The sequence below is a fragment of the Cebus imitator genome, unplaced genomic scaffold (assembly GCF_001604975.1).
Source record: "Cebus imitator isolate Cc_AM_T3 unplaced genomic scaffold, Cebus_imitator-1.0 Scaffold4, whole genome shotgun sequence".
Taxonomy (NCBI): domain Eukaryota; kingdom Metazoa; phylum Chordata; class Mammalia; order Primates; family Cebidae; genus Cebus; species Cebus imitator.
In genome coordinates this window covers 3,585,267-3,603,423 of record NW_016107319.1, presented here as the reverse complement: position 1 = coordinate 3,603,423, position 18,157 = coordinate 3,585,267, and the positions used below count along the sequence as shown (strand labels likewise).

The following is an 18,157-nucleotide window of genomic DNA, read 5'->3' as shown; positions in this document are numbered from 1 at the left end:
GCAGAGTCTACAATGCACAGTCCTGCATGGCATTTCACCAGCCTGATGCTTGTTAATTAGTGCTCGAGTTAATTTCATCTTATTCCCTGACACAGGGAAAAGACAGGGGAAATGGAAGTGGCTCTCAGTTTTCACAAGGATTGCCTGGATTCGAGCTTTCCAACAGATTGTACATTGCAAGAAGCGAACTGGACAGATTGACTCTCTGGGCTGTTGAAGCTGGAGAAAGTTCAATAAGTCAGCTGTCAGCACAGGATCCCTTACAGGCTCAGGAATTTCAATTTCAAAGTACAAGAGATTGAAGTCTCGAAACACAAGATCATCAAAAGCTAATGATTCCTGAATTCTGCTAGGGGCGTGGAAGCAGGTGAAAAACAGTGGTTATCAGAAGGGTGCTCCGGAGCCGAGACACTTCTTGCACAGGATTAATTTTGCAGGCGTTTCGAGGAGAGAAAGGAGGTTGAGTGTGAGGGGTGGGCCCCCTGAGATATTTCAAAGGCATGGGAAGGGCCTTGTATTCATACCCACTCTTGTTTCTGTTGCTCTCTGGCCAAACAGGTGAATCTCCAAAGAGAAAACAGAATCACTGAAAAGGCAGGTGACCCACAGCAGGAATAGAGCTCAAGCTGTCTATTAAAGAACAAAGCCTTATTGTATGGGAGGGTTTTCCAGACACTGAACGTCTGTATGGTACAGGCTTGAGGTTTTTATGTTCTAAAGATAAGTTGAACATTTATCTTGTTTCCCCAGAGCAGCCCCCCTTTTATGCCCGCTGTCCCACTCATGTCAGTAGTGAGCCTTTCACTCTCAAATGGATTCCAGCTTGTTTCGCTCAGTGTGATGTTACTTTTTGTTGAACGTTAGTCATTCTTTGCTATTGCTAAGTACATATAAAAATGCATACTGCACGATTTCATTTAGATGAAGATCATGCACAGGCAGTGATAATTTATGATGACAGAAATGAGAAAAATGGTTACCTTTTGGTGGGTAGGGAAGGTGGCCAGGAACTGTGAAGGGTCTTGTTGGAGCTTTCTGGGCTGATAAGAATTGTTTTCTATATTGCTCTGTGTGGTGGCTACATGGGTCAATATATACGCAAAAATGCATCAAGATATACAGTTAAGATTTATACATTTACTCTATAGAAATTTCACCTGAATGAAAAGTGCCCTGGTTTAGACAATATATGGCCACTTTGAGTCTTCTTTCAGCCAGAAACTTGAGTGGGTTTCTATGCTTGCCAGCTGTTTCTTTAGCTCAGAGGGTGCAGTTTTTCTATAAAATGGGCTGTGCAGTGCTTCCAAGGTTTATATACAGAGACTTCAGTCCTGCTCATCGCTTGGACATTCCCTGATTCTGCATTCAAGTTATGTAAACAAGCAGGTACGAACTCCTACAGCGTGCGGGACCTATGGGTTGACAAAAACTTGCAGAAAGTATTTTTAGTTTTCTCCTTTAGGGCAATGCGTCGCTGATATCACCTCCTATCTCGTGGCCTTATTCTCCTAATATGTCTCTGAATGCAGAAGAAACTGCAAGGTATCAAGTCAGCGCAGGGCTCAGCATCTGGGATTGGGTCGCTGCCAGGGTCCTGCATTGGGACTGAATATATCGGAAATGCCGCCTACTATTCATACGTGTAATGAGCTCGCATCTCCAAGATCAACTTTAGAGGCAGCTATTTAAACAGGCATAACAATGGGTTTCAGCCAATGCTTAGGTCACTTAAGGGTTAAAAAATGCCACCCCTTTCATTTTTACAGCTGACCCTATGCAGAAGGCAGGTGCCATTCTCTTTAAAGGTTCGGGGAAATCCAGGTATTGGAATGAAACGGAGACTTGCACTATCAATAAGAGAAAAGGGAAATACCAATTTCCCAGGCTCTGAAACCTCTGCACCTAAGCAGCCACAAGAGGAAAAAGATTAGGGACTTTTCAATTCAAGAAAGAGCGAGATGAACACAGAATAAAGGCAGGGCTTCCAAACAGTACTGGGAGCAGAGAGGAGAGAGAGGAAGAAGGCAAGGCTTGTCAAAGAGGTTGAAAGCCAGAGGAGACTAGCAGATTCAAAGCAGACCAGAATGTCTGCAGCCATTTAAGGCTGGGAGTCTGCAAAGTTAGTTAAAGAAAGTCATCCTTAGGCATTGGGAAAATTCAATTTTCATCACAGGCCCTGATGACATTTCCTTTAAACGCCAGATTCAATAGTGAGATACACCTTCAGGGGGAAACATTCTCTACAGTAAGAAGGCCAGATAAGGAAAAGAGTTAAAAGCTCTTTTTTCTTGCTATGCAAATATTCTCCAGTAACACTAACAAGATAAATATATTTCTGCAAGATACCAAGTTTTCTCAGTCACAGGTTTATTTGGGAAGATTTCTATCCACTCTTTGCTTCTAAATTGAACACCTTGTCGCTGAAAATTTAAAGGCATTTTTCTCCAATGGAAAGGTCTGTGTTCAACGTTCAAAATCCAAGGGACAGAACACAGGTGGCAATTCGGTCTCTGTTATGTCCACAGATCTGGGTGAACTGGAAATATCATGCCAAGGTCTCATAGAGATGAACCAATGAGTAAATGTCACCTTGCCCACACCTTCTACCCACATGGATAAAGAGGCCAAGAAAAAAGGGACTCGTGAAAGGTCACTTGATAGGCGACAATACCTGATTGTCCATCATCCATTTCTGCAATCGTTCCACCATGCCATGACTCAACAGCAAAGGCAATATTGAGAGATCACCCCTTGGTAAATGTCAGTTCTTGAGCAAACCACTCAGGATGGAGATTTCTCATTGTGGCGGAGCCACATGGTAAGAACATAAAGTCTGGAGTCAAACTCGGACTGAATCTCTGTAACTTTTCTCTCTGTGTCTCACTGGTAAAGTGGAAATGATAATTTCTTACTTGCCAGGTGAGTATGCATGTAAGTCAGATAACATGAGCAGAGCACTTAGCACAGAGCCAGAAACAGGAGATGCCTGGATTTGCCATCAGCGGTATGAGTTTCCTACAGTTGCTGTGAAAAATTATGACTGATTTAGCGGCTTAAAACTGCAGAAAGTTATCATCTGACACTAATGGAGGTCAGAAGTATGCAATGCAAAATTCGTTTCTTTGCTTTTTCCTTCCAGTTTCTGGAGGTTCCCTATATTCCTTGGCTCATGGCCCCTTCCTCTGTCTTCAAAGCAGCAGGATAGCATCTTCAAATCTCTCTCTCTCTTTCTCTCTTCTCTTTTTCAGTCATACTTACACAAACACATACACACACACACACACACACGCGCGCGCGTTCTTTCCATTATCACATCTTCTTTCCTCTAATTGTGACCCCCCAATCCCTCCTTCTGATAAAGACCATGTGATCACATTGGACTCACCCAGCTAATCCAGGATAATGCCCCCATCTCAAGATCTTTAATTTAATCACACCTGCTAAGTTCCCTTTCCCACAGGAATCAATAATATATTCACAGGTTCTGGGGGTGAAGACATGAATGTAGCTGAGGGGGACGTTATTCAGCCTCTCACAACTGTTATTGCTTTTTCTGGTGATATGATTTGGCTCTACGTCTCCACCAAAATCTCACCTTGAATTGCAATCCCCATTATCCCCACGTGTAAAGGGCGGGACCAGGTGGAGGTAAATAGATCGTGGGGGTGGTTTCTCCCATGCTGTTCTTGTGACAGGGAGTGAGTCTCACAAGATCTGATGGTTTTATAAACGTCTGGCATTTCCTCTGCTTGCAGTGACTCCATCCTGACGCCCTATGAACAAGGTGCCTGCTTCTCCTTTGCCTTCCACAATGATTTTAAGTTTCCTGAGGCCTCCCCAGCAACGCAGAACTGTGAGTCAAACCTCCTTCCTTTATAAATTACCAGTCTCAGGTATTTCTTCACAGCAGCATGAAAATGAACACAATTGGGTTGGTGACTTTCCAAGCAATACTACTCAAGAAATCTGGATTCAATATGCTGAGATTATGTTTTTGAAATTTATGTTGTTTTAAAATGTTGGTATTTAGTTATTCATTTGCTTTTTTTGGTCTATTGATGTGTACCCTAAAATAGGTCTCTGTTCCACAAGTGGTCCCATTGCTCTTCATAATGGAGGGAAACATTCAAAGTGCATAATTTTTGATTCTCAGTTGCTTCCAGTTAGGAAAGAGGGATGGGTGATATATAAAGCAGTGGTTGTAAGGAGATGGAAATACAGAAGACGGAGGCTTAGCCAGGCACAGTAGCTCATGCCCGTAATCCCAGCACTTTAGGAGACAGAGGTGGCTGGATCACTTGAGGCCAGGAGTTTGAGATCAGCCTGGCCAACGTGGCAAAATCCCTTCTCTACTAAAAATACAAACATTAGCCAGGCATTGTGGCATGTGCCTGCAATCCCAGCTACTCAGGAGGCTGAGGTAGGAAAATTACTTGAACCTGGGAGGTGTGGAGTTTGCAGTGAGCCGAGATTTGGCTATTGTACTTCAGCATGGGCAATAGAGCAAGACTCTGTCTCAAAAGAGAAAAAAAAAAAAAAGGGACCGGGTGCAGTGGCTCATGCCTGTAATCCTGGCACTTTGGGAGGCCGAGGTGGGCGGATCACCTGAGGTTGGGAGTTTGAGACCAGCCTGACCAACACAGAGAAACTCCATCTTTACTAAAAATTGATAAAATTAGCCAGGCCTGGTGGTGCACGCCTGTAATTCTGGCTACTCAGGAGATTGACACAGGAAAATCGCTTGAACCTGGGAGGCAGAGGTTGCAGTGAGCCGAGATGGCACCATTGCACTCCAGCCTGGGTGACAAGAGTGAAACTCCATCGCAAAAAAAAAAAAAAAAAAAAAAAAAAAAAAAAAAAAAAAAAAAAAAAGAAGAAGAAGGAGAAGAAGACGGAGACAGAGCCAGGAAGCTTGTCAAAAACCGGTAATTCCATCACAAAAAAATTGAAATGCCACATTTCACCTGATTGCTTAGTTGGCACAAAGAAGTTTTTAGTGAAGGATTATAATAACGTCTCTCTGCCATCCTCTCCACGGTAAGCTCGGAGAAGAGAAGATTAGCTCTGCCAGAAAGTGTCCCTGAAATCCTCTCTCCTTATTCTGTTTTGAGACTTTGCACCAGCTGCCTCCTCCAAAGATAATTTCCCGAGGGCAGCCTCAAACCAGAAGAAAATAATTGCATTTTTGCTGGGGTCCATGTTTCTCTGAGTAGATTTGTACTCTCACCCATATTTTCATACTTCTATTCAGAACTGCACGGGACCATTTAACCCTGTTACAAAGAAAAAAAAGTTAAAACATGAACAGAATCAAACCATGAAGGTAACCTCCATTTTAGAATTCAGGGGGAAAATGGGTTTTATGTCAACAGGTCCATCCTTTCAACCAGGCTTTGCCAATGTTTTTTTTCATAAAGAGTCAAGTCATCTTTTAGACTACCTGAGAGTCAGCCTAATCCTTTAGACTCTGTGGATCATACGGCCTCTATCACAGCTACTCAATCCTGCCTTTGTAGCCTAAAAGCAGCCATAGACAATATGTACATGAATGGGCACGGCTGTGTTCTAATAAAACTATTTACAAAAACAGGCAGTATATGGATTCAGCCCGCAAATTATGGTTTGCCAACTCCTGCTTTAAACTTTTGCAACAGTTAGAGAAGAAAGGAAAAATGAAAACAGAGAGGGTAAGAGGAGTCCCAGACTGAAAAAGAACTGGAACATTTACTGGCCTCCCCAGGAGCCAAATAAGTGACTGAAAATGTGGGCACATTTCATTCTTGGCTGGGCACAGTGGTTCATGCCTGTAATTCCAGCAGTTTGCAGGGTCGAGGTGGGTGGATCATGAGGTCAAGAAATCGAGACCATCTTGGCCAATATGGTGAAACCCCGTCTCTACTAAAAGTACAAAATTTAGCCGGGCGTGGTGGTGTGCGTCAGTAATTCCAGCTTCTCAGGAGGCTGAATCACGAGAATTGCTTGAACCCAAGAGGCAGAGGTTGCAGTGAGCCAAGATTGCATCACTGCACTCCAGCCCGGGTGACAGAGCAAGACTCAGTCTTAAAAAAAAAAAAAAAAAAAATCATTCTTTTCCTTCTAGCTCAGGGCTGGCCTCAGGCAAAATGATAAAGCAGGCGTGCCTCAATTCTGCCCATGTTTTCAGCCTTCTGCATCGCATTATGTACCCTGGTGCTCATGGGCTGTTATAGTCAGGGGACGCCTAAGAGCTCATTTCCACCCTCCATGTGAAGAACCCTCCCTCGATCATTCTGAACAGGTGGCCACTGAGCCACAGCACGAACACCTCAAGTGATGAGGGTCTCATTTTCCCAGAAGGTGACTGATTCCAGCAGGTGGAATATGATATGATAGAAAAAAAAATGAATTTTTGAGGGGAAAAAAACCCAAACAAACAAACAAAAAACCAGAATTCTGAGTGTGTAACTGGCCACCTTGTCACCTGATGCATGCCTTTAACCTGGGACCTTAAACTTTGTATCAACTAAGCCCTGACAAAATGTCTTAACCATGATTATTCTCCCAAAATATCCAGTCTATGTGGAATAGATGGAGTTCCAATTTTAAAAAACACCAACAGAGGAAAAAAAAAACAAAAAACAAAACTATGAGTTATTCTCAGAGGTTGGAGCTTGACAACATGATTCTAAAATGTATATGGTCAATAATTGTCAGGATAAGGGAGACAGGAGGTTCATCCTACTATGTATCAAGAATTAGGATAAACCTAGAGTATGTCTGCCTTCATCAAATCTGAGATGCCACTGATCGTGAGACACATGCTATCTTACACACCGTAACAAGAGAAAGTCAGTGACATGAGTTGCATTGATAGTAACATGTATCACAATTTCAGAGATGGTAAAGTGTGGGGGAGTAAAAGTACCTCTTAGAATCAATGATGTATAGTAAAAACAGTCAGCCGGGCGCGGTGGCTCAAGCCTGTAATCCCAGCACTTTGGGAGGCCGAGGCGGGTGGATCACGAGGTCAAGAGATCGAGACCATCCTGGTCAACATGGTGAAACCCCGTCTCTACTTAAAATACAAAAAACATTAGCTGGGCATGGTGGCGTGTGCCTGTAATCCCAGCTACTCAGGAGGTTGAGGCAGGAGAATTGCCTGAACCCAGGAGGCGGAGGTTGCGGTGAGCTGAGATAGCGCCATTGCACTCCAGTCTGGGTAGCAAGAGCGAAACTCCGTCTCAAACAAAAAACAAAAAAAACAAAACAAAACAAAACAAAAAACAGTGTGGAACACAAATAAAATTAGATCCCTCACTCCCACCTTATAAAAATTATATTTTGAATGGGTTAAAGTCCTATCCATGAAAACAAAATCTTTAAAATATTTTGTAGGCCAAAAAAAATAAAATAAAATACCCTAAGAAAAATTAGAAGACAAGCCACAGCTGGAGGAAGATATTTGTAACACATAAAATGAAGAATGGATTCGTTCCCAGAATATAAAGAAGTCCTACAGATCAATAAGAAAAGACGAACAAGCCAACATGAGAAGAGACAATTCACAGAGGAGGAATTTTGCACGCCCAGTAAATGTGTGGAAAAGAGCACATCCTGCTCTGTAAGCAGAAAAATGCAGATTAAAACAATAAGATATATACCCACCAGGGCAGCAAAATAATATAAAGCGTTGGCAAGAATGTGTACAGACACAAGCTCTGCAGCTTGTGGGAGTAGAAACTACAAGATCACTTTGGAGACGAATTTGATAATGCTTCAAATATTTGAAGATGTTCATCCTATATCCCAACATCTAGTGCTTCAAGAAATATACTCTAGATATACATGTACATTTGGAATCAGAGAAAAAGGTGTCTAATTTTAGCATTGTTTGAAACTGAGAATTTGGAACCAACTGTCAACTGAACAATGAATAAATATAGTACATTCTAACAATGGAATACTACTCAGCTGTCAAAAGGGATGGCCTAAATCTAAGTGCTGAAGGTTATACAACAATATGAATGTCCTTATAATATCACTGATCTGTACACTTAAAAGTGATTAAAATTGTAAATTTTATGTTATACATATTTTGCAACAATAAAAAAACATTTCAAATGATCCTTGAATAAATGGCTGATTCAAGATCTGAGGTAAGGAAAATACAAAATGAGGTGGAGTAACTTGTGGTACCAGAAAGTAAGTACTAAAACAAGTAAAAAGATGAGGGAATGTCAAAGAGACAGGTGTTAACTTGAAACAACAGCTGGAATTCAGTTTGCAAAACTGGAATTCAGATGAGGCAAATAGCATAGTATTGGATTATAACTCAAAGTGTAAATATATAACCATGAGTCTATACTGATACAAATAAATGATTGAGTAAACAAGTGGGGGAAATAGACAAATTTGCCTTATAAAATAATTTTCTTTAATACACATTGATACTCCTTTCTCCAGGAGGTGAAGTTTAAAATTTCCACCCCTTAAGTGTAGGCTAGATTTAGTTACTTGCTTTCAAGCAATACAGAATGGTAAAGTGGGAAAGAATAACTTTACCATGGTGAAATCTGCAGATTCCCTTCACCAAGTGATGAAGGTTAACATCACCAGGGACGTTATGTGGATATCAGTTCTCCCTGAGAGGGTGAGAAGAACAATTAATCTCTGTGCTATTCTTTCCAAAATCCCATAATCCCAGTGTCATCAGGAGCAACTGTCAGACACACTCAGATTAGGGGACCTTCTGGCAGATACCTGGACAGTACTCCTCAACTGTGTCCCAGGTCATTAAAAGCAAGGAAAAAAACAAAAAACAACAACAACAAGAAACAAACAAGAAGAGACTGAGGAGAGGAGTAAGTGAAACAAAGTACTCTCATTAGACCCGGGAACACAGAGAAGACATTGACAGAAAAACTAGAGAAATTCCAGTGAAGCCTAGAGGTTAATTAATAATAATCCACTAAAGTCAGTTTTGTTGTATTTTCACTTTGCCCATAACCCATGTTAATGTAAGATGTTAACAATTAGAAAACTGAGTGAAGGGTTGACAGCAGCTCTTTGCACTGTCTGTTCAATATTTCTGTAAATGTAAAATTTTGCCAAATCATAAAGTTAATTTAATGTTTAAAGTGAATAAGCGGAAAGGAAATGCACACAGTATTATTCCATTTTTGTAAATATCTAAAACACTCAAAAACACTATTTTTGTTAAGAGGTACATACTAAAGTAGTGAAAATTATAAAAACTGATAAATGAAATAAAAGCATAAAAGGGAGTAATACAAACTAGCTTTAGGAGACTTGTCATCTCTGGAGAAAAAGGAGGGAATTAGACTGGCGCATAAAACTGCCAATTTTAAAATATATGCTAAGAGTCGTCAAAATGTGTTTGATACGTTTATGAGTATTTAGTATTCTCTGTACTTTCCTGAACACATAAAACTTCCCAGAATTCATAAATAAATATTTATAAAGCCAAAAGGGGGAGGAAAGAGGAAACTCTAGAACCAGATGGACTCGTTTGAGTCTGAGCCTTTTATGTAGTTACTATGTACCCTTTCTAAACCTCAGTTTCCTCGTCCGTTAAACGCGGAATAACAGTTGCATATTGCTATCGCTATGTGAATTCAATGAGACGGTATCAGAAAAGTTCTTAGCATAATGACTGGCGTGGTCAGCACACACAAGGCACACTAGCTGGCATGCTTATTTTAATCTTGAACTATTTTGACTCCTGGAGTCAGATTTTGTTTCTTACTTTTCCTAATGTTATGCCCTCACTTGTCTCCCCATACGCATATTAGTCTCAATTGCTGTTTGTAGGGGATATTTATTTATACCTTCACTGTGTGTGTGTGTGTATGTATGTGTGTTTCATTTTTTATATATATATATATTTCATTATATTTTATATCTATTTCTTTAACAAATATATGCGCTTATTCTATGTGAAAAGCAACATCCTGGGTTTGGAGGACACACAGATAACAGACCAAAGCTGCAAATAACAGAAATATCCCTATCGGGAAAGAGGGAATATGGAATCTCAGAGTGGGGTAATTCCACTCAAACTTCAGGAGAAAGGAATGCTTTCCTAGCGCAGAAATATCTGAGCCAAGTTTTGAGCAAGGAGTAGAAATTACCTAAGTGAAAGAAAAGTGAGTTTCTTTGGTGCAAACCAAAGACCATCAACTTTGGGATTTGTGAAATGTAGAATACAGTTGGAGGGTGTGGAGGTACAGGAGTGCAGGGGTCAGGAGATAAAAATGGATTACAAGCCAGAGCTAGATCACAAAAGATCCCGAATGCCAGGCTGCAATATTTTTAAACTTAATTCTAAGGGCATGGGGAAGCTCTGAAGGATTCAAGTGAAAAAGTGCCCTGCCCAGACTGGGGACAAGGGTGTGGAATATATTAAGGCTGTGAGTTGGAAGGCTGGTGGTTATATTGATAGATTCACAGCCAGAAACAAAAGAGTGGAACATTTTTCTTTACTTTATACTCTTTCATTCCACCACTCCCACGAGGCTCCTGAGGAGGCAGAACACGTGAGGAACCATGGGAGAATAGATCTCAGATTTATCCGTACCTTATCAATAGCAGCACGGGGCCCCAAATCTGCATGATGAAGACTGGTTTAGAGCATGAGGCCACCACTCCAGCCATGAGTAACCCTATGGCTCCCCCTGGCTCTGTGGATTCAAGAAGAAGGAAGTGTCATACATTGTCCAACCCATTCCCACAGGCTGAAACTTGGCAGGATGAAGTAAAAGAGGATTCAGTCTAGATACAGAGATGCTAACCCTACCCCCGAGTGCAATGAGGTTTATTGTCTGTCTTGGATGCTGAGGTTGGGTGTTCTTCCAAGGGGCTAATGCAAACTGAGGAAGCTGTAACTGTTTCTCATTTTTTCACTGTGTGATCACTCTCCTGCCCTGCCCTGAACCCCATCCCAATTTGCCAGTGAAATTCACTTTGCAGAATGTGTGTTTCTGAAAATACTTGGCCTTATCTATTTTTCTACAAACAATCCTAATGGTATTCCTTCAGAAAAGTTGAGGCATCTAAAGTTGTGCCAGGGTGGAGGATGTCTTTAAGGGTTTGTATTTGCTTGCATAAAGGCAACGCATTGACAAACAAAACATTTTTCCATCTTTAAAGGGCTTGGAGGTGGGAGCAGAGATGGAATGGTAGGCAAAGACAGGCTTGGAGTATGGAGAGGGGAATCTGTTTCTCCTCCTATGGAATGAAGTTGACTCTAGAAGTAATGGGCTCTTGGAAGGGTTAGTGTTGTTCCTTACAGAAGCCAAAGACTCTCCTTGTTATGTATCATCCCCATCACCCTCCACCAAAAAATGACCTCCAGACTCTTCCTATACAATCTGGGAAGCACCAGGAAAGAGAGACATCACAGCTTTCACAAGCAATACAAAATTCACCTGCTTTTTAGTCAAGGGAGAATGAACATCCAAATAAACAAACAAAAAAGGCCCTGGGATCAGGGAGGAATTTTCAAATGAAATATACGTCCCCCGCCCCCTCCCTCCATTGACGATTCTTCTGCCATTTACATGAACTAAACTTGCCTTGGATGCTCACCACCTGCTCTTCTCTCCAATCGGGTACCATATCCAAGTCTTTCTCCAAAGCCCGCTCCCCACCTTTGTGGGTTTTTTTATATATCTTTTTAAAAAACTACTCTTTGAGTATGGTTATTTTATCTGGGGTCAGTGCTCAGTCAACTGTTAAATAAATTGCAAATTCTACAAAACACAGCCAGCAGAGCCGTTTCTAACTGTAATGCCACAACTTCGAGCAAAATTACATCTGGCTACAATACTATTCATATGCATAAATTATACCGCCTCTGATTATCTTAAAGAAAATTCAGCCATTAAACTTATTTTATAGGCAGAGAACCAGGGGGAGCACCAGGAAGAATCTGCATCTCCTAAAAGTCACAGGGAAAGCAGAAAGAAACAAAAACATAATTGGCAAACTTTATCCGCCTGCAGTTCTGTCTAATGGGCTCTGTCTCTCCTAATTTTCCATCACCACCCACCACTGACATACACAGCACAGCAGGGGAAAGGAAGAGGGCAGGGAGGAGGGGGTGGCACCAGTCTTCATGTGGTTAGGACAGATTAAGGATTCATTCCAGCTCTGCACGTGTCCCCAGAGGGGAAAAGCTCTCTGGGTGTCCCTCAATGGGAAATTCAGATTTAGTGCAGGCATAAATCTAAACCTTGCCCAGGAGAATGGGCAAGATGGTTTCTGAGTCTGATGCAGAATCTATTTGCAGTACACATCCAAAATGTAACCTAGCTTATGTTATGGAGTTGCCTTTGCCAGCTACATTGTTTGAATCATAACAGGAAAAATAAGAGTAATCAGTAAACGCTTACTGTTGATTGCTTATGTGCCACATGTATCCTAGTCAACCAAAAGAATAACCCAATGAGGTGGGAATTTCTTTATTTTATTGTACTGTACTTTAAGTCCCAGGATACATGTGCAAGATGTGTAGGTTTGTCATATAGGTATACATGTGCCATGGTGGTTTGCTGCCTATCAACCCGTCATCTAGGTTTTAAGACCCACATGCATTAGCTATTTGTCCTAATGCTCCCCTTCCCCTTGTACCCACCCCCTGACTGGCCCCAGTATGTGTTGTTCTCCTCCCTCTGTTTATGTGTTCTTATTTTTCAACTCCCACTTATAAGTGAGAACATGTGATGTTTGGTTTTCTGTTCCTGTGTTAGTTTGCTGAGGATGATGACTTCTGGCTTCATCCATGTCCCTGCAAAGGACATGATCTCATTCCTTTTTATGACTATATAGCATTCCCTGGTGTATATGTACCATATTTCTTTATCCAGTCTATCATTGATGGGCATTTGGGTTGGTTCTGTGTCTTTGGTATAGTAAATAGTGCTACAATAAACATACGTGTGCATGTGTCTTTACAGTAGAATGATTTATAGTTGTTTGGGTATATAGCCAATAATGGGATTGCTGGGTCAAATGGTATTTCCGGTTCTAGATCCTTGAGGAATCGCCACACTGTCTTCCACGGTGGTTGAACTAATTTACATTGCTGAGGTGGGAATTTCTATCAAATACCTTTTCTACATGAGAAAACTGAAGAACAGAGAAATTAAGTTACTTTCTCAAGCACACGCATTTAGGAAATGGTGAAATTTGGACTGGAACCCAGACAGTCTGACAATAGAGCCTGTGATCTTAACTGCCATGTTGCTCTTTCACTGAGATTATTAAGGTGTTAGGGGCTCTGAGTTGTCACCAGAGCTCATCATTTAACCATGGACCTCAATCCTTGGTATTTTTTTCTGAGATTTGAGATTGAGTAATAGATAGCAGCTAAACTTAATGAAGCCAATCAGATTATGTTTTCTGGGAATTTGAAGTAGGACACCTTCCCCTAGGTAGTTAGCAGTCAGTGCCAGGTTGACACAGTCACAATGGGTCATGTTAATAGAGCAGAAACAGAGATGGCTAATCACCCAGGAAAGGAGAATAAAGCAGATGAAATCAATATAAAAATGATGATGGTAGAAAAAGACAGAGATTGAGCACCTTGGTTCCAGCATAGCTTTCCCCAGAGTCAGTAAGTTCTTACTAAAACATGGCAGCACTTCCTGTCCTTTAATTCTGCGCATGGAAGCCCCCTAATTCTCATTCTTTATGACAAAGCTTTGTTTACTGGAGCTCACTCAGTGGGTTTTGTATAATCAAACCAAGCCTAAATCCTTGCTATGTACCAGGCACTGTGCTAAATACTTGATGGCATTCGTTCATGTGACTCTCAGGAACTCTACAAAGGTATGCTTTGTCATTGTCCCCATTTCCAAGATGAGGAAGTTCAGATAGATAAAGTAACCTACCTGAAGTGATAGAATGGCAAAGCCTACATTTAAAACCAAGCAGAAAGGCACCAAAGCCTATGCTCTTAGACTCCATCTCCCTACCTGCCATTTTTCCCTCTCTCTAGTCTCTGCCATGCAGAAGGAAAGGTGGTCCTTAGTTTACACCTGTCAGTTGTCCTCACCCACTGCACTCCTTTGTCCTCTGCCACCCACCTTCCTTTGCCTCTGTCTCTCTCTCCCACTCTTCAAGAATATTAAAGATGATAAATCTAAGTTGAAAACATGCATTTTTTGTAAGACTACAGACTTTATCCCTTTTTGTAAAGATAGACATGACAATTTATAAACTCTGACGGAGCTCTGATGGAATGGAATGAGGCCTTTTCAACCCACCTCATGGTGGACAGCTTATCACCCCTTTTTCTGACCTCTAGTATGTGATTTAGGAGAAAATTGAGTCAGGAGAGGGAACCCTCTAGTGAGTGATTAGAAAAACTCTGCCTCAAATTCTGTAAGCAGTGGATTAGATCCTATCAGCCCTCATCTGCCCCTCCCCACATTTCACTCCAGGTAGTGCGTCTTGGGTGAGGGAAGGCTAAGACTGTCAATTTGTTAGTTGAAAACAGTTTTAAAATCCATTTCTCCCTGTGAAATATGTCAGCCACAGAGAGGTATCTCTCTGCTTTGACAACGCTTTATGTATGTCATTTAAGATAACAGTGAAAAAGGCTCCAGGAGGCAGAGGTTGGGTGTTCTTCCAAGGGGCTAACTCAAAGTGAGAAAGATCTGTTTCTTATTTTTTCACTGCTTGATCACTCTTCTGCCCTCTCCTGAACCCCACCCCAATTTGCCAATGAGATTCACTTTGCAGAATGTGTGTTTCTGAAATGACTTGGCCTTATCTATTTTTCTACAAACAATCCTAATGGCATTCCTTAGGAAGGGTTTAGGTACCTATGCCAGGGTGAAGGATGCCTCTAAGGGTGTTTGCATTTGCTCACACAAAGGGAATGCATTGAGATACTCTCCATAGCTTAATACCCAATGAATAACAACAATAAAAACTCTGTGGGCTGGACATCGTCCCGGAGGTTTTATGTCTATAATTTCTCAATTAAAGCCTCTTCACCACGGTGTGGGTATCATCTCTGTCCTGGAAGAAACACTGAAACCAATAAGCCAATCACGAATAGACACTTAATCTAGTGGCTGATAAATGCCATGTCTCTACTTTTCTCTCAAAGCTCCTTTGAGTCCTTAGGAAATAAGCCGACAAGGGGTATCCCATTTGCCCTTTTCTTTTTCCCTCTTCTTCTGTTTCCAGGCAAAAATACTGACGATGTCACTACCACGTGCCAAGAGATCAAAGCCGAAAAGTCTTTTATCCCGGGGAGGTAGTTCTTGTTAAAAATGGAGTTTCTCAATGTCTTCAGTGGGAGCATCGTGGGGTCTTTCAGATTCTTCACAGGGGAGATGCTATTAGCAAAGTTTCATCTTTTTAGGCCTGACTACCTCTCATGACACAGCTTCATGCATTATAATGCTGAAAGATCCTTCCTCCTCCCCACCAATTTTTCAGAAATAAAGCAATTTTGTGAATATATATGAATAGGTGCCATTCGTATCCCCCTTTTTTGCAGAGGAGGAAACTGATGCTCAGAGAGGTTGGAGGAGTTGTCCCGGGTTCCAGAGTTAACAAGTAACAGAGTCTTTGAACCCAGGCTATTAGACTCCACAGTACAGCACATAGCAACATATTCATTTATTCCACATGCATTAAGTATTTACTATGTGCTGTCCTTTGTGTCTGGGATACAATGGAGAGTTTTTAAATGGTCCTTGCTCTCAGAGTGCTTGCAGATGAGTAGAAGGCTCAAGCAACCACAGAACAATTGATCTTAAAAGTCAATTGAAAGGGCAGAGCATGGTGGCTCACACCTGTAATCTCAGCACTTAAGGCGGCCCAGGTGGGTGGATCGCCTGAGGTCAGGAGTTCAAGACCAGCCTGACCAACATGGTGAAACCCTGTCTCTACTAAAAATACAAAATTAGCTAGGCGTGGTAGCACATGTCAGTAATCTCAGCTACTCAGGAGACTGAGGCCAGAGAATCAGTTAACCTGGGAGACGGAGGTTGCAGTGAGCTGAGATCACATCATTGCACTTCAGGCTGGGGAACAAGAGTAAAACTCCGTCTCAAAAAAAAAAAAAAGAAAAAAAAGCCTATTGAATGAAGAATGAATGAATGAGCAGACTCTGTGATAGGAATGTGTTGGAGGTGCAGTAAGAGCAAAAAGGAAGGAGTATTGACCATATAGTCAGGATCAGTGAATACCGTTCCCTTTTCTCCCTCCTGCCTCCCCATCGAATGGATAAAGCTTGAGTGGCTTGCACAAGGTCACAGGTATCCTGAGTGCCTCTCCTGCCACCCTGGTGCTCTTTCCTGTGTTTACCACTTTGTCTTCCCAGTCTTGTAAAAGCTTCAGGGCCTCTTACTTCCAAACTGACTCTTCTAAGGAAGAGTCCATACTAATCCTAGGGAACAATTTCTATTGACAGAGAGTTTGCCTTACAACTGGAGGGGTCAAGAAAATAAATTAAAAAGCAAAGACACCACTTAAGAAAACGGTAAGATCAGTCAGGCTGATCAGAGCCGCAGTGATAGGATGAGTGGTGTGAGTTCAGAGGGGCCTTGAAATCTGCAGATAACAGCACAGGACGAGGCCTTTCTAGCAGCACTGGGTAACACCAGGCCAGCCAATGCCTAAGGCATGCGAGGAAGGAGAGAAGACGGGCCCCAGGCTATGCAGAATCCACCTGCCTCTCCCAGGCACTTTTTCCCACTGTTGCAGGTGGAATAAAGTGACCAGGAATTCAGAGGATGGACTCTACTCCCAGCCTCAAATCCATCCTCTCCGCCCCTCTCCCTAGTGTCTTGCACGTCCTGAATACAGCAAGTGACCCCAAAAAGTCTAAGACCCGCCCTTTTTTGTTGTTGTTGTTCCATTCAGTCCCCTACTCGATACCCACCACTCCTGATAGTATCCATAAACACAGATATCATTCTCTGGGACCACATCAGCAGCATCCAAAATGGTCTTCCTGCTCCTATGCCTACCCTTCCCCAAAGAACTTCACATGGAAAAACTTTTTCCAGAATCATCTTTTTAAAATCCTCTATAGTAGTCTGTTTTCACACTGCTGTAAGGAGTACTACCTGTGACTGGGTAATTATAAAGGAAAGAGGTTTTACTGACTCACAGTTCTGCAAGTTTAACAGGACACATGGCTAGAGGGCCCCAGGAAACTTACAATCATGGCAGAAGGGGAAAGGGAAGCAGGCATCTTCTTACATGGCGACAGGCAGGCAAGCAAGAGTGAAGGAGGAAGCACCAGCCATTTATCAAACAACCAGATCTCATGAGACTCACTCACCATCATGAGAACAGCGTGGGGAAAACTGCCCCCATGATCCAATTAACTTCCAACAGGTCCCTCCCACAACATGTGGTCATTACAGTTCAGATTACAATTCAAGATGAGATGTGGGTGGAGGCACAGAGCCAGACTATAACTAGTCCATTTTCACATTGCTAATAAATACACACCTGAGACTGGGTAACTTATTTTTTTAGACCTTATTTATTTATTTATTTATTTATTTTACTTACTTTTTTTTAATTGCATTTTAATTTTGGGGTACATGTGAAGAACATGCAAGATTGTTGCATAGGTACACACGTGGCAGTGTGATTTGCTGCATTCCTCCCCTTCACCTATATCTGGCATTTCTCCCCATGCTATCTCTCCCCAACTCCCTACCCTTGCTGTCCCTCCCCATTTCCCCCCAACAGACCCCAGTGTGTAGTGCTCCCCTCCCTGTGTCCATGTGTTCTCATTGTTCAACACCCACATGTGAGTGAGAACATGCGGTGTTTGATTTTCTGCTCTTGTGTCAGTTTGCTGAGAATGATGCTTTCCAGGTTCATCCATGTCCCTACAAAGGACACGATCTCATCGTTTTTGATGGCTGTATAATATTCCATGGTGTATATGAGGCACATTTTCCCTGTCCAGTCTGTCATCGATGGGAATTTGGGTTGGTTCCAGGTCTTTGCTATTGTAAATTGTGCTGCAATGAACATTCGTGTGCATGTGTCCTTATAGTAGAACGATTTATAATCCTTTGGATATATACCCAGTAATGGGATTGCTAGGTCAAATGGAATTTCTGTTTCTAGGTCCTTGAGGAATCGCCACAGTGTCTTCCACAATGCTTGAACT

The 18,157-nt window shown here is 41.9% G+C and overlaps 1 long non-coding RNA gene across 1 annotated transcript in view; it reads right to left on the bottom strand.

Moving 5' to 3' along the window:
* LOC119472180 overlaps positions 1-18,157 on the bottom strand; it is a 52,043-nt gene that overhangs the window by 11,548 nt on the left and 22,338 nt on the right. Inside the window, exon 2 of the long non-coding RNA XR_005201292.1 lies at positions 10,577-10,679. This is a non-coding gene — a long non-coding RNA (uncharacterized LOC119472180). The remainder of the gene's footprint in view (positions 1-10,576; positions 10,680-18,157) is intronic.